Genomic DNA, 23,502 nt, shown 5'->3' with positions numbered 1-23,502 from the left:
GCCAAGAAGCAGAAATAACCATAAACAGACATACAATTTAAGAACAACGGCAAGTGGTATCAGCTGAATTAGTGCTCTGGTAAGAACTCAACAAACAGATGAGTCTTCAGTCTACGCTTGAAGATAGCAATAGACTCTGCAGTCCTAGCAGCTAATGGAAGATCGTTCCACCATCTTGGAGCCAGGACGGAGAATAGTCTGGAGCTTTGTCTTCCATGAGACTTTAAGCATGGAATTTCAAGTCGAGCCAAGCTTGAGGTTCTAAGTGTTCGCTGTACAGATCGGCTTTTTACCATGGACATCATGTAGGGAGGGGCCAGTCCATTTTTGGCTTTGTAAGCAAGCATCAAGGTTTTATATCTGATGCGTGCCGCTACTGGAAGCCAGTGAAGAGAGCGTAGTAGAGGAGTCACGTGAGAACTTTTGAAGACCAGTTGTGCTGCAGCATTCTGAATTAGTTGTAGAGGTCTGATGACCCGTAGAGGAAGACCTGCAAGTAGGGAATTGCAGTAGTCCAGCTTAGAGATTACTAGAGACTGCACAAGCACTTGAGTAGCTTCCTGTGAAAGGAAGGGTCATATTCTCTGTATGTTGCAGAGGAGAAATCTGCAGAATCTGGTCAGCTTTGAAACGTGTTGAGAAGGACAACTCGTTGTCCAACGTTACACCCAGGCTTCGAGCAGTTTCTGATGGTGTTAACAAGATGTTCTCAAAGGAAACTGTGAGGTCGTTGTGTGGGTTTGGGGTTCCTGGAATGAACAAAAGCTCAGTTTTGCTAGGGTTGAGCTTCAAGTGGTGAGTAGTCATCCATGAAGCAATATCTGCCAAGCATGCCGAGATACGCCTAGAGACCTGGGTGTCAGAATGAGGGAAGGAAAGAATTAGCTGGGTGTCATCAGCGTAGCAATGATAATAGAAACCATGAGACAAAATAATGTCACTAAGGGAACGAGTATATAAAGAGAAGATAAGAGAGCGTAGGACTGAGCCTTGGGGGACTCCAGTGGAAAGTTTACATGGATTGGATGTAGATCCTCTCCATGTTACCCGATAGGAACGGTCTTCAAGATATGACTGGAACTATTTCCAAGCAGAGCCAGTCACACCTAGGCTAGAAAGAACAGAGAGGAGGATGTTGTGGTTGACAGTGTCAAAGGCTGCAGAAAGATCTAGAAGAATTAATACTGATGATAGCTTGTTAGCCTTGGCAGCATGGAGCTTCTCGGTCACTGCTTTGAGGGCAGTTTCTGTTGAGTGTGCCCGTTTGAAGCCAGACTGATTAGGATCATGGAATTGGTTCTGGGTGAGGAAGAGAGATAATTGGTCATAGACTGCTCACTCCAGAGTTTTTGATAGAAAAGAAAGAAGTGATACCGGTCTGTATTTGTTCATGTCAGAGGTGTCAATTGTTGCTTTTTTCAGGATTGGTACCACCCTTGCCATCTTGAACACGGTAGGTACATGACCCGAAACTAAGGAGTTGTTGATGATTGCCGAGATAAACGGAAGTAGTTCTCTTGACATATTCTGGAAAAGAGTGGAAGGAATTGGATCCAGTGGGCATGTAGTAGGATTGCTAGAAGTCAGAAGTTTATGTATCTTGTCAGAGGAGAGAGGGGAGAAAGAAGCCAAGGAGTTGAGTGTTGGGTTAGGGGTACCAGTAGGAAGGTTGAGAGCTGGGGAGAAGGACTGACGGACTGCTGCAATCTTCTCTTCAAAGAAGATGACAAAATCCTCAGGAGTGAGAGAGGATGGAGGAGGGGGTGAGGGAGGGTTAAGGAGTGAAGAAAAAATACTGAATAGCTTGCGTGGGTTGGATGCAGATGATTCAAATTTCTTTCTGTAGTAGACTGACTTTGCTGATGTGGCTTCCAGTGAGAACTTGTAATAATCCACATAGCACAGGCAGCACAGGTACACTCGCGGCAGATGTTAAACACAGTCACAAACGCTAAACTCGAGCGCTCGAGAGCTCAGAGCCACAAGGAGAAGTACAAAGCTCATTTTACGATAAATCCAGTACAAAGTTTAATACAGTGTGTTGGGTTCCGCAGCACTTTTTGCACACAGCGAGCAGAAAAACCAAATGCAAACTTTAAAACCAAATGCAAACTTTAAAATGATAAAACTATTAAGAACTAATTAAAACTATTGTGGTAGTAAATGTGGTATGGCTGAAAGACCATAATATTGTTGTTGCTGTATCTGGGGTCAGCGGTGAGTATTAATTACAGGCCACGCCCACTGTTGAGAGTGCACCGTGACGCTAGGGGAGCAATAAGAGTGAGCCCAATTAGGTGGGATTAGATACACTAGGGCCAAGGCAGAAGAGTGCTGGTTTGCCGTGGCATCATCGCCATGGAAAGAGTTTGGTTCATGCTGGTTTGCCGTGGCATCATCGCCGTGGAAAGAGTTTGGTTCGTGCTGGTTCACCGTGGCATCATCGCCGTGGAAAGAGTTGGTTCATGCTGGTTTGCCGTGGCATCATCGCCGTGGAAAGAGTTTGGTTCGTGCTGGTTCACCATGGCATCATCGTCGTGGAAAGAGTTGGTTCATGCTGGTTTGCCGTGGCATCATCGCCGTGGAAAGAGTTTGGTTCGTGCTGGTTCACCATGGCATCATCGTCGTGGAAAGAGTTGGTTCATGCTGGTTTGCTGGCTGGATTTGCTACCGAAGGGCGACGGAAGAATAAGTGTAACTGGATCAACTGCGGGAGCATTTCGCTTGCGGCACGTTGCAGTGTCGGCGTCGGCAGCGGCGTGCTTTCTGGGGCGGGATCGCGTTGCTTGGTGCTTGCGGGCCACTGTTTTCTCCCTTTTAAATTAAGACTATTTTATTTGTTTTATAAGTGAGAAGATATACAGTTAGTGCAGTGCTGAGCCACCGATTGTTTGTTAAATTGTTCTCTGTGTTGGGATCTGGATACGGGAATGACCGGTTGACATTGTAATACTATACCATAGGTTGCTGACTACGAGGTTGTTTATTTGTGTTTTTGCTATTTTCATTGTTTTGTGGCCAAGGAGTGGACCACCCGGAAGTTCTAGTGTGTCTTTCTTTTCTCTTTTTGGAGTGTCATTTTGATGTGTGGGGCTGCTGTGGGTGATCTTTGGTTGATTTGTGGTTAGTTGAATGGTGTGCGGTGGTGTTGGTTGTTTTAATTTGGTATGGTGTGAGGACTCCGTGGGTTGAGACATTTCCTTGGCCACGCTGTGTTTTGCACCCATAGTCGGCACTGACAGTAAACATTTACATATTTTACCAGCTGAATTCCACACAGAGTAAAGTTATTATTGAGTGTTTTTTTAGATATCTTCTCTGTGGTAATTTATTAAAATAAATTGTATGTTGTGATTTAAACATCTCTCGTGGTCGATGTGTTTTATTGGCTGGCTTATACACTCATTTAGTTGAGTGGCCTAGAGGGGAGGCCCCCTTCCTCCTAATCTAAGGGGTGGCGTAGTTGCATTCTGAACAGACCCGCCACACAAACTTTGTCACCAGGGGAGAAGCGGCAGCCAAAACGCGCCAGCATATCTCTCGCAACCCGGAAGTCAAGGATGATAACAGGAACAGGTGTAATGTTGTTGGATTTTTGAGTCTTATTATCGAAGGGTGAATACTAAATCTGCACAGTGACCTAATACCATTGACCAAAATATGTATTTACTACTACAACCAAATTAATGAATAAATGTTCAAATTCATTGAATGGTTAATATCACAATTATAAGCATTACATGTGGGATGATTTAGCTCAGAAAAGTAGCTAATTCTAAACTTGCTAGTATAAATCAAAAGGAAAGCCATAAAACAACTGATTATTATATAACTATGAACGTACTATGTAGCTAAAGTAAACCTTCTCTAAACAACATAGGACCAAAGGAAAATAAGGACTTTAGGAAGAAATCAGAACAAGCTAAGAGTGCAAAAAAACTCTAAAGTACATTAAGCACGGCGAGGACCAGGGGGTCTTCCCTGGGAAAACTCTTCTTGTTGTGTGGTTGCAGACTTCTTAAAAGTGTGTACGTGGGAATGGGTGTGTGAATCTGTTTGCGTTGCTCATTTGTTTCACTTTAAATGTTTGGTGTGTGACGCTGATACCACTTGTCACTGTCGCCTCGCTCCCTGTTTGTCTTGTGTTTAATGTGGGGAGCGACTGCCAACCTGAGTGGCACGTCACTGGGGATCGAGTGCGCAGATGTGGTTCCATTCCGTTGTACACAGTTTTTTGTTTGTCTAGTCTATGCATGTGTGTTTTGTCCTAGGCTGCTTGTGCTTTGTATAATGTAATCACACGCATGCTCCTCCCTTAAATATGTGTTTGGGGAGGGACCGGCTGTGGTCCCACATAGCTCCTAATGGAGGCCCTGACCAGGTAAGTGGGGGGTTCTCCTGATTTGGAGAGGAGACCCCTCCCCCTTGTTAGGAGGATCAGGGTAAGTGCGGACTCCCCACCACGGGTCGACGACTCCTGGATGTGTGTGATTCCTGTGGCTCCAGACCCGCTCATCGGTGTGGGTCCAGGGCTTTACTTCTGCGCAGGGCACTCCGGGAGGAGAAGTGCCCTTGATGGGGGGCCTGTCTGATTGATATTATGTAGTTGTTAAATGTCTTTTCTACACGCTGTGAGCGTGTACTGCCTTATTTAAAATAAAAATAGCTTATTTTAATGCACCTCGTCTTCATATCCTCAAACCCCTCACAACCCTGACGCACACAGAAAAGCAAGGCAGAACTTCACTTTCAAATGAGGAGAAAATGAAGCCATTTCAACTGCAATTCATAGAGTAATAATAATAATAATAATAATAATCTTTATTTGTATAGCACCTTTCATACATAAATGCAACTCAAAGGGCTTTACAGTATAAATAAAAAGAAACATTAAAAGCAGATAGGACAAAAAGAAAATGTTAAAAGAAATTAAAGATAAAAATATTAAAATAACAAAAAGTAAAAAAGTAAAGTAAATAAGATGATAATAAGGAAACAAACACAATGAAATAAAGTGACAAATTATAAAATAATAGACAACATAATGTAATAAGGAAAATAAGATTGAGTTTCTTAACTAAAAGCAGATCTAAACAGGAATGTTTTTAGACTGTTCTTGAAACTATTCAGGGATGAAATGCCTCTGAGCTCTTCAGGAAGAGAATTCCAGAGCTTTGGGCCATAGTGACTAAAAGCACCCCAATCTTTAATCGGCTTTTAGGAATCACCAGTAGATTACTGTTTGAAGATCTGAGAGACCTGACTGGAACATATCTAACCATCATTTCACTGAGGTAAAGAGGGGCAAGACCATGAAGACATTTAAAAACCATGACTAGAACCTTAAAATCTATTCTAAAGCTGACAGGTAACCAGTGTAGTGAGTGGAGTGCAGGTGTAATATGATCTCTCTTTTTCCTGCGGGTCAGAACCCTTGCAGCCGCGTTCTGAACTCGCTGTAGGTGCGAAACAGCTCTTTGGAAGAGCAGATAGAACAGCGTTACAATAATCTAGCCTTGATGTGATAAATGCATGGACAAGTTTTTCACTATCAGCAGGAGAGAGCATATCTCAGACCTTAGCGATGTTTCGAAGGTGAAAGTAAGCTGTCTTGCATATAGTCATGATGTGTGATTTGAAGCTGATACAAATCAGCTGAGTACAAAGCGATTTGCAAGTATCAAATGCACGCAAATGCAAGCATGGAGGATATGTCTTGTTGGAATCACCAAGCAATGGCTAAAGACCATCTTAAAATTATTAAATTTGAACGCAGTACACATTGTAATGTGTAATGTAATTAAAATGCAATTATAAAAAAAGTTCACTATTAACGACACCAACCTTACTGGCACAAATACACAACAGCGTGACTTTCTCTGTATTTTTCTTCAGTGTTTGTAGTTTTGGGTCTGAAGAGTGCATTCTGAATATCCTCTGATAAAGACACATTTCTTTTCTTATACTCTTAGACTTTAATGCTGCTTTTGACACCATTGGTCACAACATTCTACTTGATAGGCTGGAGACACTCGTTGGCATAAGAGATCAAGTACTCTCTTTGTTCAAATCCTATCTGACAGATTGTTACCAATTTGTCCTTGTAAATAATGAATGCATTATTTGCTCAGAATGCATAAAAGTAAAATATGTTGTCCCACAAGGATCTGTATTGGGCCCCATATTATTCTCTGGCATGATTGGCTCTGCCCTTCCTGTCAGTCATATTCACGTGTTTGTATTGTCGTCTGTGGGTTAATGATCTTAATACGTAATGCATTTCAGCTGTGTCTCATTTTGTTTGTCGCTAGCTCATGTATTTATGTTGTTTATGGTCAGTCTGGAGTTGGAGTAAAAAAAATAAAGGGAACACTAAAATAATACATCCTAGATCTCAATAAATATTCCAGTTGAAAATCTTTATTTATTACATAATGGAATGCATTGAGAACAAAATAACAAAAATGATCAATGTAAATCAACAGTATCCCATGGAAATTCCTCAAGACAAGCTAAAATGAGGCTCAGTAGTGTGTTTGGTCTTCATATGCCTGTATGACCTCCCTATAATGCCTGGGCATGCTCCTGATGAGGCGGCGTGTGTCGTTTTGGATCGAGGAGGACGAGATGTAAGGAAGGAGGAGTTTATTAAGGGAGCTAACAAAACAAGGCACTAACCAACAAACAAAGAATACTGATCGAGGTTATAAAGACAAGAGCTAACTAAATAAACTCATGTTAACTAGTATACATAGAAAATACACCAGACTAAACAGAAGACCAATACAAAAGAGGGATTACAAAGACAAAACTAAGTTCTGACTGACATATACACCTAAAACATGAACCAGTTAATATAACTAAGTGAAACAGTAGTGATTATAACGCCAAACTAGAATAAACACTGCACAAATCGGAACCAAGTCAAGTTTAAACACATAACACAGGGAAGGCTAAAGCAATAATAACCGAGAACAAACTAACAAGATCAAAACAAAACCAGTGGATGAAAAGGGAATACAGGGAGGAACATACCACAACCGGAGGAGGAAATACATAAAACTGAAACCACAGCGGGAAAGGCGAGAAGCGAACACGGAACACAAGGACAGGGAAATAACGACCAACATGGAGGAGAGAAATAACAGGATTTAAATACACTGAAACAAGGAAGTGAAACAAGACACAGGTGGAAACACTGACAACAGGGGAATGACAGACAGAGGGAAACCATGACAACAGAAAACAAGGTGGAATTAACAGGCAAGGAAACCACAGGCACATGGAACAGTACGACCGGAGTGACAGCTAACAGAGGGGGGGGGGCAGAGCCTCAATGCCTTCATCATACAGCAACTGCGGACACACTTCAGCCACATGAGGCCTAGCATTGTCATGCATCAGAAGGAACCCTGGGCCCACTGCACCAGCGTTTGGTCTCACAATGGGTCTGAAGATCTCATCCCGGTACCTAACGGCAGTCAGGGCACCTCTGGCTAGCACATGGAGGCCTGTGTGTCCCTCCAAAGAAATGCCTCCCCACACCATTACTGACCCACTGCCAAACCGGTCATGCTGGCAAATCTGCCAATGTTGGTGTTCTCTCTGGCAAATGCCAATCGCCCTGCACGGTATTGGAATGTAAGCACAAGCACCAATTGTGGATGTCGGGCCCTCATACCACCCTCATGGAGTCTGTTTCTGACAGTTTGAGCAGAAACATGGATGTTAGTGGCCTGCTAGAGGTCATTTTGCGGAGCTCTGGCACTGCTCCTCCTGTCCCTCCTTGCACAAATGAGGAGTTAGTGGTCCTGCTGCTGGGTTGTTGCCCTCCTACCACCCTCTCTATGTCTCCTAGTGTACTGCTCCATGCTGTGGACACTGCTGACAGACACAAACCTTCTTGCCACAGCTCTCATTGATGTGCCATCCTGGATGAGCTTGACTACCTAAGCAACTTATGTGGGTTGTAGACACCGCATCATGTTACCTTTATGGTGAGAGAACAGACAAAATGCCAAAGTGACCAAAACATCAGCCAGAACGTATGAGAACAGAAAACTGTGGTCACCACCTGCAGAACTACTCCTTTATAGAGGGTGTCTTGCTAATTGCCTCTCATTTCTACCGGTTGTCTATTCCATTTGCACAAAAGCATGTGAAATTGATTCACAATAAGTGTTGCTTCCTAACTGAACAGGTTGGTTTCACAGAAGTGTGATTGACTTGGAGGGTAACACTTTACATTAAGTGTTTACTTACTAACATTAACTAATGCATTATTTAATATGAACATCACATGAAGTAACACGTTACAACGTTAACAATAATTAACTAATGTTAAGTAAACATGTAACAGTTGCATTAGTTGATGCTGTGTTTATATCAAGTGCAAACTAAGTGGTGTTAACTAACATGAAGTAATGCTTTAGTTAACATGAACAACACATGAAGTAACACATTAACAATAATTAACTAATGTTAAGTAAACATGTATCAGTTGCGGTTCCCATTTTGGCTCTTTGTTGCTCGTACCTTTTTAGAGCTTTAGTGTTAGTGTATGTAAATCAGTACAATGTAATATGTTCCTTTAAGGTCACACCAATATGTTACATTCTGATTTGTCTTTGTGTCTTGCAAGGCCATTTACACACGCCATTCTCCACGCTGCAGTCATGAACTCACCTACCAGTTTTTTATGACTTCTGCTTAATTTGTGATGTCATGCAAATGTCTGACACATTTAACAAGTCATCATGCATTTAGAAATTGTAAAAATTAACAGAAAACATAATAATAATATGCTTTATGATGTATGAGACTCCATGCTTAAAGTCTCACGGAAGACAAAATTCAAGACAGAGGTAGGGACTCGAGTCACATGACTTGGACTCGAGTCAGACTCGAGTCATTAATATTAAGACTTTTGACTTGACTTGAAAAAATATTCAGAGACTTAGACTTGACTTGGACTTTTACACCAATAACTTGGGACTTGAATTGGACTTGAACCTGTTTACTTGCAAAGACTTGATTTTTTAACCCCAAATCTAAATTTTAAAATGCATATTAATATTTATAAAGTGCGCCCCATTAATTTCATTTCCGTCCTTCTGACGCAGACCGGTCCTCTGCTTTTCCACACTCTGTACGTGTGTGTGTGTGTGCATGAGCTGCAACACAACCAATCAAATAGGGGGGCAGCGAACGTAAATTGTTACTGGGCGGGGTGTAAAATGGACACAAATTAAGTATTATATCGCGATCGATCGATCGCCAGTGGTTGGCGCCAGAGCGAACTAGTAACTCATTGAATCATAGATGTGTATCAGAGGTAAATAAACTAGATTTTTTTTTCGGCATGAGAAATCGGATGTGTGGCGTGAGAGCGTGTGAAGACGGTCAAATGCGTGTGTCTGACGCTCAATGCGTGAGGGTTGGCAACCCTGGATTCTGTATCTGAACTCAGGTAAGAGAGCCTCTCTCTGTCCCCATCATAATATCCAGTTCTATCTCAGCATGGATTGTGATTTTGAAATCGAGAAAAAAATATATTGACAAAAGTGGGGCGAGTTTTCAGCTATGGGGGCATCATTCTACGGCCTCATCGTGCACAAATGACATACAGACTTTTGGCCAGTTTGGTCTTTTGCAAATGCAATGCAGAATACTTTACTGAAATGTCTAAAGTTGCAGATTCCTGTTAATTGTTCAGTTCTTATATTTGTTTGTCTTGTGTCACTCACACATGGACACACATGTTCTCTAAGAAACCAGATAAGAAAAGAGAGGGAAAAATGCCGTTATGGTTCTTTGTATTGTACTGTGAAAATATCAGCACTTTTTATTTGAACATGGAGTTCTACTTATGACTTTCACAGAATATTTATTTCTGGAAAATTGTAGTTTAAAGTATGAATATTTTTGCAGCTTAGTTTAAAAAATTTAACTGTGCAATAAAGAGGTGTAATTAATTTTTTTTTTTATACTTCGTGTTTTTAGTTGCACATGTTTTATCGAGATTTGAGGAGAATACAGATTTAAAAAAGAACACATGTCTATTATTTACATTTAAAATATACCTGCAACATTGGTAAAAAAAATAAAATACTCGAAAGGACTTGAAATTCCAAGTTTCAGACTTGGGACTTGACTTGATGGTTGCCTGTCTTGACTCGAGACTTGACTTGAGTTGACTGTCTTTGCTTGAGACTTGACTCGGGACTTGAGGATAAAGACTTGGACTTACTTGAGACTTGCAAAACACTGACTTGGTCCCACCTCTGATTCAAGACTATTCTCTGTCCTGTCTTCAAGATGGTGGAACGATCTTCCAATAGCTGCTCGGACTGCAGAGTCTCTTGCCATCTTCAAACGTAGACTGAAGACTCACCTGTTTGTTGAGTACTTAAATGAGCATTAACTCAGCAGATAGCACTTGTTGTCTTTGTTCTTAAATTGTATGTCTATCTGTCTATGGTTATTTGTGCTTCTTGGTATAAGTTTAATTTCTGTTTAAGTGAGCCTGTTTAATTGAAATACTAGGTAATGTGATGATGCCAGTAGCTCTGGCCCATCACAGAGACTCTACAGACATTCATGTAATGGAATAAATGTTGTGCTTACCTCTTCATGTGGGATTCTCAAGGGGACTGGCGGCCCAGCCAGCTCCTTCCTTATAGTGGTCGAAGGGCCTTCGGCCTACTGAAGGAGGGGAGGGGGGTTACAGTTCCTGGGAATACCTGAGGACGAAGATGTACACAACGGATGGATATATTAATTATTATTATTGTCATAGTGCACTAAATGTAAAACTAGTGCACTACTAGTATAAGAGGGTAAGGGAGGTAGAGGTTAGAGGTAGATGTTGGTGGTTAATGTTGGTTATTGGTTTTTGATGGTTGGATATTTGATATAATTGCGTTGAGCCCACAAAAGTCAGGCTAGACTGGCTGCTGTTTGCCAGTGCTGGTTTAAAGTACTGCTTATAAGCCTTTGCGGGCTTGAGTACTTTTTATATGTTTGTTTTCCTTTTATACAGTTTTTCTTTACATTTACTAGTATCAGTTATTACCTCCTTTGCTGGAATCCATCATTAAAACACCTTGAACTGGAACTCCTGAGCCTGTATTCATCTCACTCTCTGTAGTGAACCCGCCCCCATATTCACCCACTCGTACCACGCTCACAAATGGTGGCAGCGAACAAGGCTTGCAAGAGTGACGCCGTAAGAGGATTGGCCTCAGTGAAACGGCCACGGAGGGTCACCTGCGGAAGAGAAACAGGTTAGCAGACTCTTCTAAAGCAAGGCAAGCTACAAGACTGGGAGAATGCCGCCAAAAAGAGTTCCACCAGCAATGAGTCAACCACAGCAAAGAGAAGATGATCCGCTGCTAAGCTCTAGCACCTAAGCTGCGTCTGGCAACCCACCCGCAGATGTAGAACAGCTGTGCGCAATGCTCCAGAGCTTTATGAAGGAGCAAAAAGGAAGGGAAGACTATTTTCAAAAGGAAGTCGCAAAACAGGAGCAAAGATGGCGCTCAATGCAGCACCAGTTCGGTTTACTGCAGAAAGAAGTCCACAAGGGCCGGGCTGCAGGAAGACGCGAACAAGAGCAGAGTGAAGAAACAACGGACTTCGCTCATTCTCGGATTATACGATGCACTCAAGCAGAAAGTGCAGTCCAAGCGAACGAAAGTGAAACTCTGCAATCTACATCGCAAGTTTCATCACACACAGTGTGGCCAACACCAAGACTGCCAACGCTAAAAGAGTCAGATGACATCGAACACTTCCTCACAATGTTTGAATGCATAGCGCAAATGGCAAACTGGCCAAGTGGAAGTTGGGCGCTACATCTCGCCCCGCTACTGGAAGGAAAAGCCAGGGCGGCTTACGTAGCTATGGATGGTGCGGACATCGGCGACTACCACAAGGTAAAAGACGCTATCCTGAGAAAATACGAAATAAACAAAGACACTTACCGTCAGAGGTTCCGGATGAACAACATACTCGAGGCAGAGACACCACGGGAGCTCTACACTAGACTGAAAAGTCTCTACGAGAAGTGGATGACGCCACAGGAGAAGACCAAGGAAGAGATTGGCGACGCGATCGTGCTGGAACAGTACCTGCGCATGGTCAAGTCAGAGCTCAAGAGGTGGATTATTGAGCGTAGTCCCGGGTCAACTCTCCAAGCCGTAGAGATGTCCGAGGCATTCGTGGCAGCGAGACAGTCCGAAGACAACTTCCACTTCGACGAAGTCAACAAACCGCGTCAGCACGCCGAGTTCGGTAAGTTTGCTGGGGGGCGGGGTAGCAGTCCGATGCCACAATATAGCAGACCACCTACACACGAGCGCTCGAGTGCGATTAATGTGAGAGCAGCTAGCGATAGACGCCCCGCAGATAAAACACTACGGTGCTTTAACTGTAACCAAACCAGCCACAAAATTAGTGCCTGCCCGAATTTAACGAGTAGCTCCAGTCGTTTGTCATACAGTCCAAGGAAAGAGTTTAGCTTTGAAACTGTTGATGACACTGAAAACAGCATAATTACTGTAAAAATAGGCAGTAGAAAATTCAAAGTGCTCATTGACACGGGAGCTAGTCAGACGCTGGTATCTGCTAAATGTTTTCCCAACGATGAAGTCGTACACACCGGGAAATTATGGGTAAAATGCATACACGGGGACGAGCAGGTATATCCCACAGCAGATGTAAGCATAGAGGTCCAGGGACAGGCTTATCTACTAAACGTGGGTATAATTCAACAATCTCCCTACTCCGTGATTTTAGGCAGAGATGTACCCATTTTAATAGACCTCTTAGCAGATAGGCAGAAAACAGCTGATGTAATGGTTGTAGCCAGGCTGCAGGCTAAGCAAGAAAGAGTAGCAGGGGAAAATCAAACTCTCTTGAGGGAGTTACCCTACAATGAGACCCCTAATATCAAAAAGTCCAAACGTCAGAAAAGACAGGATAAAATCAGAGGCACTACTATTGAGGAACAAGTAGAATGTCCTGATATAGAGGTAGACTCACTGCCTGGTAACATAGCGCAGTTACAACGACAGGACAAGACACTTGAGCCAATATTCCTAAAGGCAGAGAACCCGAATGCAGAGAAGGGCGAGATCCGGTTCACAATAAATAAGGATATTCTTTTCCGAGTGAAAGGCGAAATAGAACAACTTGTGGTACCTGTAGGTTTGAGGCAGGAAGTACTTCAATTAGGGCATTGCGACCCATGGGCAGGTCACCTCGGGCACGCTAAAACTCAGAGCAGAATAGCGAACTGATTCTACTGGCCACGTCAGCAGGTAAACATAATAGAATTCTGTAAAGCATGCCCAGAGTGCCAGCTAACCGCACCAAAAAGAAAATCAGACAGAGTACCCATGATAAGCTTACCTGTTATTGATGTACCGTTTTCACGGATCGCCATGGACGTAGTAGGTCCCCTACCCAAGAGTCAGAGTGGCAAACGCTATATTTTATTAATTGCCGATTATGCAACACGCTATCCAGAAGCATTTGCACTAAGTAAAGTGAAAACACACCAGCTGGTTAATGCACTCCTACAGTTAATATCCAGAGTAGGCATACCACGTGAAATACTCACAGATCAGGGAACAAACTTTATGTCCAAGCAGCTTAAAGACGTCTTTGCGTTAATGGGTATAAAAGGCATCAGGACGACCCTCTTTCACCCACAAACTGACGGCTTGGTTGAGCGCTTCAATAAGACCCTGAAGTGCATGCTTCGCAAGTTTGTGTCAGAGACTGGCTCTGACTGGGACAAGTGGCTCCCATACGTGTTGTTCGCCTACCAAGAAGTGCCACAGGCGTCAATGGGGTTCTCACCATTTCAGCTCCTCTATGGAAGAGAAGTGAGAGGCCCATTGGATGTACTCAAAGAGGCATGGGAAGGACCTAATCCAACCAAGAGACTGAACATTCTGTCGCACGTCCTGAAAATGAGAGAAAAAATGACAACACTGACTGAGTTGGTCAGAGAGAACATGAGGAAAGCCCAACAACAACAGAGTGAATGGTGCAGCCCAGTGGTCCTAGTCCCCAAGAAGGATGGAGAGCTTCGCTTTTGTGTTGATTTCTCAAAGTTGAATTCAGTATCTGCATTTGATCCTTACCCCATGCCGCGAGCAGATGAGCTGATCGAGCGGCTGGGGAAGGCAAGGTACCTGACGACACTGGACCTGTGCAAAGGTTACTGGCAAGTGCCATTGTGCCCAGAAGCAAGGGAGCTGACAGCGTTCCGGGTACCGAGCGGACTGTATCATTTCCTGGTCATGCCGTTTGGTCTCCATGGAGCTGCTGCAACGTTCCAGAGGCTGATGGATGCTGTACTGAAAGACACAGGGGACTTCGCAGCAGCATACATTGCCGATGTCGTCATATTCAGCGCGACTTGGGAGGAGCACGTACAACACGTGGGCATAGTTCTCCAACGCATCGCAGACGCTGGATTAATGGCGAGCTCCGGCGAAGTGTAACCTAGCAAGAGACACGGTGTCATACCTGGGCTGCGTCCTGGGAGGAGGACTTATCCGCCCACAAGTTGATAAGGTGGAGGCGGTCAAGGGGTGTCCAGCACCAACGACAAAGAGAAGGGTGAGGTCCTTCTTGGGTCTCGTCGGCTGGTTTATCCCCAACTTCTCCAGCAGGGCGGCAGCATTAACAGACTTGATTAAAAAGGACAAACCTCAATGGGTGAAATGGACTGAAGAGTGTGAGACCGCATTCAAGGACCTCAAGGAATGCTTATGCGCAGACCCAGTATTGCGCAGTCCTGACTTCACCAAACCATTCATAGTGCAAACGGACACTTCAGGCAGCGGCCTAGGGGCAGTTCTGCTGCAGGGTGAGGGCGAGGAACAGAGACCAGTCCTCTACATCAGCCGGAAGATGTTCCCTAGAGGGGGGGGGGGTGTGATGATGCCAGTAGCTCTGGCCCATCACGAGACTCTACAGACATTCATGTAATGGACTAAATGTTGTACTTACCTCTTCATGTGGGATTCTCAAGGGGACTGGCGGCTTATAAAGATTCCATTTCTACATTTAAATCCACATATTATTCCAATTTAATTAGTTCTAATGAGGGTAATTCCAAAGCCCTCTTTTCACTAGTTGCAAAAATTGCTAAATCATCAGACTCACTTCCTCCCCATTTATATTGTTCTGACTTTTTTAATACTTTAGTATCATTCTTCTCCTCAAAAATAGTACATATCCACAAGCAACATTTACCAACTGTTAATTTGGCAGTAATTGTATCACCTCCATTTGCCTCTCCTAATCTACTTTCAGCTTTCACTCTTCCCTCAGTTAATGATGTTTCTAAATTAATTCAAAAATCTAAATCTTCAACCTGTCAATTAGATCCCCTTCCCTTGTTAAAGCTAGTCTTTCATCTGTGTCCCCTTTCATTATGTCACGTTGAGGACCCCGGCCCCTCCCTTTTGGGCGTGTGTCAACGTAGTCCACGTGCTTTGTCTGCGTCAGTGTATATACGTGGGTAGGGTTTTGTTGTGTGATTAATAAGTCTCACCTGTGAATCGTCTCGTGATCACGTGGGGCTACTGTGGTTTGTCTATTTAATGTGCGCTCGCGCAGTGTCCTGTGCTCGTCGTTGTCTACAGTCTACACGTTGTGTGTGTATACCTGTTCTCCGTGCACTATTGCGCAATATATATGTTAATTAAAGTGACGTCTGTCAAGACGAAATACGGATTCTGTGTCTCGTCCGTCTGTCGCCGCCCAGCGTCACAGAACGACGAGCCGACCAGAGACACCCGAACATGCCAGGATACGCCACCCGGCCTAAGAAGGCGTTGCGTCCCAGCAAAAGGCACCACCGCTCTTCCTCCTCGCCCCCGCGCCGCATAACCTCGCAGACTCGGGAACAGCTGATGTCAGACCCTGTATGCGCCCTCCAGCTGACCTCAGCCCAGAAGGTCGAGGAGAGAGACCCTGATCTGGCAGAGATCTTCCAGCAGGGCGCGGTAAGAATCTGGAGGGAGAGACACGCTCCTCCAGCCCGCGCTCTCTCGCCTCTGAGGGTGGGCTCGTTCGTCATGGGTGCTACCGAGTCCACCCCAGAGAGCGAGTTCGGAGAGGAGGACTCCGAGGAGGAGCAGGAGGAGGAGGGTGACTACCCCCCCTCGATGAATGACGCATCCACGGTGGACTATGGTGGAGAGGAGGAGGACTACCCCCCGTCTCTGGACGATACCTCCACCGTGGACTACTGTGGAGACGGAGAGGGCTACCCCTTGTCGCTGGAAGACGCTTCCGGACGCGACTACGGGTCAGAGGAGGAGGAGGAGTCCGAGGAAGAGGACTACCTCCCTCCGCCCGTTGGTTCCTCTTCCGTCAAAGGGGAGGGGGAAGAGGTCGACATCGGAGACTACCCTCCGTCGGAGCACTCGGCAGACCCCGCCGATTACGGCGAGGAAGAGGAGGAACGTCCGCGGTCCGTGCACTCGGACGTCTCAGAGTGCCGGGGCAGCGAGGCGGAAGATATGGAGGTGGAGGAGCCCACAGCCGACTCCGGAGAGCGGTCGCGAGGCGAGAGGGACATCCCCTACGACCAGCTGGGGGGAGAGTCCGCCCGCCGCGCTGCGCCGGGCACGTCCGCCAGCCGCGCTGCGTCCGGTGGAGGGACTGCAGGAGGAGCACCGCCACCCGCAGCGCCTACTGCACCAGTAGCTCCCGACCTCTCGTCCCTCATCACTCTCCTGCTGGCGCGCAGCCTGGCGCCCATGTCGTGTGTGTGTGTTCCCGTGTTTGTCAGTCTTCCCCTTTGTTTACCAAACCCGTTTTTCCCTCTTGTGCCACTGTGTGTGAACGTGCCTGTGTGTGTGTTTGTGAACGTTCCGTTTAATGTGTCTTCCGTCTTTTCCCCCGTCTTCCCAGGGAGGGTGTTCTAGGCGGTCCGTGGCGGACGCTTCACCAAGGGCGGTCACCTCCCAGACGCAGGACTGAGCGCGTCGGATCCGCCCATCGTCGTGGGTTCGGGGCACTCGGTCCTGTTGGCACCCCGGGACGGGTAGTGCCCTTGGAGGGGGCGTCTGTCACGTTGAGGACCCCGGCCCCTCCCTTTTGGGCGTGTGTCAACGTAGTCCACGTGCTTTGTCTGCGTCAGTGTATATACGTGGGTAGGGTTTTGTTGTGTGATTAATAAGTCTCACCTGTGAATCGTCTCGTGATCACGTGGGGCTACTGTGGTTTGTCTATTTAATGTGCGCTCGCGCAGTGTCCTGTGCTCGTCGTTGTCTACAGTCTACACGTTGTGTGTGTATACCTGTTCTCCGTGCGCTATTGCGCAATATATATGTTAATTAAAGTGACGTCTGTCAAGACGAAATACGGATTCTGTGTCTCGTCCGTCTGTCGCCGCCCAGCGTCACACATTACAGACATTATACAGTACATTCTTCCCTTACCACTGGTGTCTTTCTCCTGGCTATCAAAGCAGCTGTTATAGCCCCAATACTTAAAAAACCTGTTCAGTTAAAATCATTTATGTCTCACTCTGTTTTGGTTACCTCAAGTGTAATTATGAAAAAATTTATGTAAATTTGTGGTTCAGTTTTCGACTAGTGGAGCTTTTCCAGTGCATATGCAGAGGCAGAGTCAACAAAGAACTACTTAGAACTCGTTCGTAATTGGGAGACTAAGAAGGCTTTTGGGAAACACTCATAAATTTGGCGTACTTAAAGTTATGTCATTCTTAAAGTTGTTTGTAAGTTTTTAAGATTGTTCGTTATTGGGAAATACACCCTTGGCCAGTTTATTTTTTTCTGCCTAGTTTCTCTTTGTTAGTTACTGTGAATCTCAGTGTTAGCTTGTTGAACCTGCAATGTGACCCTGTCTCTGTTTATGGATATGCCCTTAATAAACCTCACTTTGCTCAGCACATGCGTCCACCTTATCATTCACTGACGCCCCCAGGCGTTACAGTGGAAGCACAGAAGAAATGAAATTCTAACTTGCTAACAGTATAGATGGATCTGTTCTAGATATATGCCCTTGGGATCTCTGATTGGCCCAGGCAGGGTGGCACCGCCCAGCTGTGGCAGCAGTGGGGGAGCTTCCAGAGTCATGTGATTGCTCAGCTGTCTGCTGTCTCTCTCCTAACACCCTTCATTTGGAAGAGCAGACCCAGGGCAAGTGGTAATTACCAAGGCCAATTATCCAGTCCAATTAACTGGGCTCTGTCCCAGGCGTGGTGGACACCTGGTCCAGCCTGAGGGATCAAGCACAAAAAGACAAGCTTAGCGGGCATTCCCTGGGTAATTATGAAGCAAGATGAAGTTGGACCACTTTCAACAGGTTCTGCTCTCTCTCCACTTCAGTACCTAAGCAGTTGAAATGGAGACAAGAATAGACTCAGGCAAAATGGAAGTGTATGTGTGTGTGTGCACTCTGTGGGTCAGAGAGAGAAGCAACGAGACAGAGAGAGAGAGAGAGATTTTAGAGGTGTGAAGCAGACTCACCTGAGGCTTGTGTCCTCAGATCCACTCTGGCTGTTCCCACTCCACTGTCTTCATTAGAACAGGGTGAGAGGTAGGGAGAGGTGACAGTAGCGCAAGAATGTGTGTATGCGTGTGTGTATGTGTGAGAGAGAGAGTGAGGGAAGAAGAGGGTAAGAGGAGGACAAAGCGGGGGGTGAGAATGAGAGGGAGAGAGGGAGACAGAGAGAAATTTAGGTGACAGAAACCTGCATAATTCCTGAGCAATCAGACCCTCCAGAAAGTCACGATGTTGCGATTTGCAACTTCAACGCAACTTCAAGCAAACCCCGCGAATTCAGGGCGGTGTTGCAACTTCAGCCAATCACCGCAACTTTCCCGCAAATTTGACCAATCACTGATGTCGTATTGATGTGACGTCGACAAACTCCCGCCTTACTTCCGTATATACGTTCAAGAGGAGCAGACTGAAAGCAGCATGAGCGACGAAAATAACGGCAAAAAGATCGGGAAAAGCAGTATAGCAGTATCCCGGTACACTACATGAAAGCGGGGGTAAACTGTCCAGATCCGACCCGCGAATTGATTATCTATGGCCCCCTGGATGATATTTAATTACTATTAGAACCGGCCCGCAGGCCACAGCCGCCCGATGGTGTTTTGCACGCACAAACACTACATTCCCCACAATGCAACGGTAGCCCGCGAAGTCACTGCAGCGCACGCAAGTGGCGAGGGTCTGAGATAAAGTTTATAAGTTTAAACTTTAAACTGAGATAAAGTTTATTTATCTCTGATCCATATCTATGAGTTACTAGTTCGCTCTGGCGCCAACCACTGGCGATCGATCTCGATATAATACTTAATTTGTGTCCATTTTACAGGCCGCCCGGTAACAACTTACGTTCGCTAACCCCGCCCCCCGTCAACAATTAATGTTCGCCACCCCCTCCAGATTCAAATCTCACTTCAAGCGATCTTGAAAAGTTGGCAACCCTGAATAAATAGGTAAATAGATAATTAAAATGGACTACTAAATAGAGGAAACCATACAACATTTACTCCCTATTGTAATGTACTCACAAAAAAGCAAAAACACACCGCAACTTCCATCGCAATTTTTTTGAAAAACACCCGCAACATCAAACATTTTAGCCCGCAACAATCACAAAAAAGGCCCTCGAAATCCTGGTGGGACTGAGCAATATGCAAACAAACACTTTCAAAACTAACTGTTTAATACACATCCATAATGATCTTAATACAGCACAGAGATGTATGCCTCATAGAACTGAATCATACTAGAATGTATTTGCTTTACTACATGTTCTCCACAGCATAATTTCAGCCATAAATTGACCCACTCATTCTGGGCTGTATTAGGCATCTGTATTAGGTATGTATCAGGTGTGCATTAGGTCTGTATTAGGTGTGTATCAGGTGTGTATTAGGTCTGCATCATGTGTGTATCAGTGTATTATGTGTGTGTGATGAGAGATGGACAGGGGTGTGAGGGCCTTTGGTGACCCACTTCCTCAGAGACCTCTGGGAGAGATTAAGGTTGAAGGTTCTAACATTAAGAGCCACAACCTGCTGTACTATCTTACAAACACTGCTTGGCTTGTCAGCCAAATAACTGATGACATTTAACTATTGTTCATCTTATCATCTGATAGCAAAGGTTTATTAAATACCATGCGTGAAATATAACCCCCCATTCCCACTTTTAATTTTTTTACAGTTTTTTACTTTTTTACTGCTTTCAACTGAATGGGTTTAATTAAGGAACAGGTCAGTGCAGGGCACTGAAGTGATGTAGCAGGGCTACTGTATCAAAACAGCCCTGATGAAACCCTGTGGTGGTATGAGAAGGGTCTGGAACAGAGGGTACACCCTCTGAAAGAACAATCACAAATCATCATCAATCAATCAATCAAAATGTATTTGTATAGCGCTTTTTACAACAGTTGTTGTCACAAAGCAGCTTTACAATTGTCTGAGTCCAAGCCCCCAGTGAGCAAGCCAAGAGCGACAGTGGCAAGGAAAAACTCCCCAAGAGCATAAGGAAGAAACCTTGAGAGGAACCAAGACTCAGGGGGGGGAACCCATCCTCCTTTGGTCGACGCCGGTCACAATTAAAGAGACTGAAAAACAAAGAAAAGATGTGAAGGATAAATTTGGATGAATAAATGTGTATTTATATATTTTATATATGAGTACTCTATGTAATTCCTATTCAGTCCTAAATGTCTTGATGTTTGGTAATGGTAGTCATAGCAGAGGAGAATTTGGGGCAGTGAGAGGGCCCAGGGCAGTGGGTTTATCCTTCATCCACACTGGTCATCATAGCTGTTTAGGCAGGAGGTGGCTGGCCCAGGATGGATCTCGGGAAAGGCTCGTCTCTCCTCATCTCAGTGTTTCTCAGGTAGGTGGGCAGCAATGTGGAAAAATAAAACAGGGAAAATTTGCTCTGTATAAGGTCAGAGGAAATTTAAACATTTCTGGAGTGTGGCAGCAACTCGGGCATTAAATTTAATTATTACAGCCTAGCTAATAAGGCAGAACCAGAAGGTAACACAGACTTGGAAGCATTCTGAGGCATTGGCATCCATCCACTGCACCATCAATAAATTTGAGTGACCACGTTTTGTGACAGGATGACAGCACCAGTGCCCCAGTTTACCATAAAACCCTTCACCCATGAACCCCTGGATCTGTACCTTTATTTAAGGGGGACATTAGTTATCAAACGCTAAATAAGTAAATTTTCAACGTAGGCTTAGATTGAGACTGTGTCAGAGTCCTGGACACATTCTGGAAGGTTATTCCAAAGCTGGGGGGGCTTATAAGAAAAGTCTCTTCCCCCCACTGTTACCTTATTAATTGTTGGAACTAATAAGAGGCCAGCACCCTGTGATCTTAGTGGATGTGGGGGTTCATAATAGGAGATAAGTTCCTGGAGGTAGCAAGAAGCAGAAGCAAGTCCGTGCAGTGCTTTATAGGTCAGTAGAAGAATTTTAAAATCAATACAGAATTTAACTGGGAGCCAATGCAGTGTTGAATACTGTATACAACAAAACTAAAAGCATAAAGGCTAGGAACATGTAAATGGAACATGTTTTTTCTTCTTTTCTGAGTCACAAGATGGCCAGTGCAGCTGATAATTGTTAAAGACAACAGTGCTGATTGATAAGATGGAGTTAATTTCACCCATGGAACTTTCCTGGAAATGAAATACCATGGCAGCCTGCATTAGGATGAACCTCCCATCAAATCTGACCAAAGCTGAAACACAAACCTTGTTTCATAGCTGTGGTGCACTGTGTGAGTAAGGACTGATGGTTGTGGGGAGATCACTAGCTCAGATTGTTAAGATGTGCACAGCAGACTGAGGCAGCACTGTCTCTGTGAGCTAGTGCTCACTATGATTAACAATCAGCTACTCCTGTGGGCAAGCCGCATCAGGTGACTCCTCGTTAACCACCATGGCAACGGGCCAGTTAAAATCAGCACTGGATGAGGTGGATGGTAAAAGTTTGTCTCTGGGCCAACGCCACTTAAATTAAATAAACGGCCACAATCGATCTGTAGTTTGCTCAGGGGTTGTTGTGAGACTGGGGGCTGGCGGTGATGAGAACAGCTCAGTCTCTGATGGACCTTCATTGATCGCGAGAGCTGAACTTCCAGCCAGTCGCCTCACGCTGCTCTACGGTAAAATCAAATAAGTAGGCAGGTACATAGCAGACAGGTGATCCTCCAAGTGGGTGTAACGGGGCCACACTAATGGGGTGTTTCATTTCTGCACTCCCTGGTTGTGTTAAGCAGATTAAGCATAATTTTGAGTTAAATGACATTGTCAAAAAGGTAATTAAAATTTTTATTTCCCAGACTGTAAGTGCAGGGACTTTCCCATTCTGAAACATACATTGTTTGTATGTATTTAGAGAATTGCGATGACTTATTTGCTGAATCCATTATATTGTTCATTTCCATCCGATTCACAAATGACATTTATAAGCTACAACATCCCAGATAACTGTGATTATACTCCTGTACTCCTGTGTAATACTTTCTAGGGGAGTACACATCCTGTCATTCTGGACGTGTCCATCATTACAGGCTCTCAGTCTGTGGTGGCATTGATTAGCAGACCCCTAGACTGCACTGTGATAAGCAGCATGCTGCCCTCCAGACATGGACCTGTCCCCCGTTCGATTCAATTTAATTCAATTTAGTGAAAGTACATTTAGTGAAAGTAAATCGGTGCCCGTTGCACAAATAAGAGGCATAATTGCATCTCATATAACGTTTCCTGAGTGAGGAAGAAATCAGGTTTCTTGGCGAGACTAATAATCAGGGTATTGATTATCAGGCTCAACTAGAAGCCTCCACTCAGTACAAAGCCTGCCATTCCATAACAAATTGCCCTTGATCCGTAAAAGACCATGCTTTGTTCAGTCCGTAACAAGCTTGCTCAAATCCATAACAGATCCATATATAACATAGCCTGCTCGGGTCAGCGTTATTATAAAGTCATGCTTTATTTTTTTGGGTACCAGAACTTTGCTTGTCCAATCAGAAATTCAGATATAGGCCTACATAACTGTACAAAAGACTAATAGTTAAAAAAAAACAGTAGTAAAAAAGAAGTAAATGTGTGCATATAATGATAATGTGCAGTGACAATGACACACATGAGCTGAGGCAGGATCATTTGGAGTCAGAAGCAGGATGATTCAGGTTCAGATAACCTGTGTGTACTGTGAATAGTTCAGCAAAGTATCATAATGCAAGTTGAGTATAACTGCTCAAAATGCAACGGAGTCAGCAAGTAATGGGCCATGGTCCAGGGCACCATCATGTTGTCCAGTACTGTCCCTGTCAGAAGACATTTAAAACAAATAAAATAAAAAACATAAAGACATCTCACTCATTAACTGCCGACTAACTGGGCATTGTCCACTACAGATAAATAGTGTTACGGAAGACCATATAATTACCA

At 44.6% G+C, this 23,502-nt stretch overlaps 1 long non-coding RNA gene across 1 annotated transcript; it reads right to left on the bottom strand.

The window, feature by feature from the left end:
• Positions 1-10,116: 10,116 nt before the first annotated feature.
• LOC143508844 (uncharacterized) lies at positions 10,117-20,482 on the bottom strand. The gene is made up of 4 exons (XR_013129513.1): positions 18,525-20,482; positions 11,075-11,268; positions 10,627-10,742; positions 10,117-10,393 (listed from the first exon to the last, which is right to left on the bottom strand). It is a non-coding gene; the product is annotated as an uncharacterized LOC143508844 (long non-coding RNA).
• Between the last annotated feature and the right edge of the window lie 3,020 nt (positions 20,483-23,502).

Source organism: Brachyhypopomus gauderio, chromosome 2, assembly GCF_052324685.1.
Source record: "Brachyhypopomus gauderio isolate BG-103 chromosome 2, BGAUD_0.2, whole genome shotgun sequence".
Lineage (NCBI taxonomy): Eukaryota > Metazoa > Chordata > Actinopteri > Gymnotiformes > Hypopomidae > Brachyhypopomus > Brachyhypopomus gauderio.
Note: the sequence above shows the minus strand (reverse complement) of the source record. Positions and strands in the feature narration are given on the sequence as shown.